A 2,574-nucleotide genomic window follows, 5' to 3' on the forward strand; every position below is an offset into this window, starting at 1 on the left:
TGATTCACTGAATCAGGTTGCTGATTGCTCTTGCTCTTCCAACACTGTTGCTCTTCCCAGACGAAGACGCCACACGACTTGCGATGCGGCAAAGTCAGTCCTCGTGCTGACTGGGTGTGCCTCAAGTGTCGATCAGCGCCGGTTCGACTGCCCAGTTGTCTTCTCCGCCGGCTGTATGTATGTAATGTCCGGCCGTGGCTGACCGGCTATATATAAAGCTGTCCGAGGCAGATTCGATGGGTCGATGCGCTGGCATTGCACAATGGTTAGTCCTCCCGCGCCGGCACTGCGGGTACAATCGGCCCATGATCGAAGTTAGTCCTCCTGCGCCGGTACTCTCGGCTAAACGTAGTTCGTGACCGTCTAAGACGAGCCATTTGTTGACACTTTCTCTCCGGTTATCCCATCTTGCAGGCGTAAAACGTTTGACTTCTTCGTTCGCTACATTGTCCTGGTGAATAATACACTGGGGAGCGTCCTCACTGGCCATATTCATCAAAAATTACCGATAAATCGCCAATCACCTGCAGGAAGCTGCCATCTTCAGCAACTTAGCTGATCACATGACAGTCTGACGTAATTTGCATACGTTGTCAGCCGATCTATTGGCTGTCAAGGCGTCACATGGCCCACACATGATCCAAGTGGAGAAAATTCAAATGAGTGCGCAGGGAATGCATTAATTTTTTTTCAAGATGAAAATGCACAATAACTGCAGCTATTTGAAAGGAGAATTTTTGGATACCTATGTATTTGGATATATACTATCATATTATCAAGGTTTTGTCTACCCCCCCTCCCACCCCCCCTGATGAGTGGAACAAAACTTGATTTTCAGGCACTTCCTGAGCCATTGATGATGGCCGAAGCAGCACAGGAGGTACTCCCACGGAGTGGACTTTCAGATTTCCTTCCAGTTGTGGGTTTTGCGGAATGAAGTGCTTTACGGTAGCCAGTGCAAGTCCTGCCACCAACCTCATAAAAAATACAACAAAAACAAAAAGTAACCCAACTGCAAGAGGATGTCTGCAGACAGTTGGGCACTAAAAATGGATGACCGTTGGCTCACAAGGACCTCCCCCCTCATTTTCTCCACAAAGATGTTCCTTAAGTTTGGGGAAGAAATGAAAATCTGACAAAGCTAAGTCGGGAACTGTGATGCTTTGTAATGCTGTTCCATTGACCGTCTTACTCTCGGGATCGTAATGGCGCATTCAACTCATTTCCAGTCAGTCATCCAATCTCTCATCTCCAGCGTTTCACACTTCACACCACTGACAATGTCATTCTGCCTTCTGCCATTTTGACGAACATGGTGCTGAGACATCATGTCGGAATCGCAAAACTAAACACCCAGTGTTGGGAATAGCTAATGTGCGGACTGCTTTTTGTTTCATGAGAATAAGCTCTCCTGTTTTGGAGAAAAATAATAGGAGGCATTACTTTTCAACATACCGTCATAATACAGTGTGTTCCATTTCAATTGACACGAGCTATGTGAGATGAGTGCTGTAAAAACCTTGCTTATTCATGCTGACAACCACTTTTCAGTGGTTTGTTTGCTTTGTACACTTACCGTAAGATGCAATTGTAATTGGTTTGGATGTTGATTTGAGTTGATACCTCCCCACTTGCATAGTTACGCACCTCTGACCGAGCATGCACAGTTTCTCCTTCCTGATGTCCTTTCATATCACCAACGCAGTAATTGACGAAATATATGGTCCGTCATTGCAGACATTTTCATTTGAGATATATATATATATATATATATATATATATATATATATATATATATATATATATATATATATATATATATATATATATATATATATATATATATATATATATACACACACATACACATACAGTCATCCCCGTTTATTGCGGGGGTTACGTTCCAAACCCCCCCCCCCCCCCGAGAAGTGAAAATCCGCGATGAATGGATGCCTCCCAAAAAAAATCGACGAGTCTGGTCTGGTCGGCTTGGCATTGATCGGGTTCGAGGTCCCGGAGATCGACTCGTCTGGTCTGGTCGGCTTGGCAATGAACGGGTTCGACGTGCCGGAGATCGACTCGTCTGGTCTGGTCGGCTTGGCAATGATCGGGTTCGAGGTGCCGGAGATAGACTTGTCTGGTCGATTTGGTTGTGTTCGTCCAACCGCGGCAAACCTTTTTCCTTCCCGAAGCATATAATCGAGCACTTTTACCTTCTCCTGGAGTGTCAGGACCTTCCTCTGGTGCTTCGGTTCCTTGCCAGAAGCCTTAGAAGGTGCAGTGCATTTGGGTGGCATCGTAAGGCTTGGAGAAAAAACGTAGAAAATATTCGAAGTTCACAAGCGAAACTTTGTCTCGTGCATTGTGTGACTGGTCGAGCACCACGTGTTATAATTTATTGCTTAAATAATTTGTATTTTATATATTATTACCGCGATATACCAGGGGAATCTGCCGAAAAAATTAGTTGGGTTCCAAGGGAAAACCCGTGATGAACCGGGGGCGCGATAGGTGAACCGCGATGTAGCGGGGATTACTGTATATGTATTTGTTGCGAACTGGGGGTCGAGAAGA

Source organism: Eptatretus burgeri, chromosome 14, assembly GCF_056783735.1.
Source record: "Eptatretus burgeri isolate ZD-2024b chromosome 14, Ebu_testis_v1, whole genome shotgun sequence".
NCBI lineage: Eukaryota > Metazoa > Chordata > Myxini > Myxiniformes > Myxinidae > Eptatretus > Eptatretus burgeri.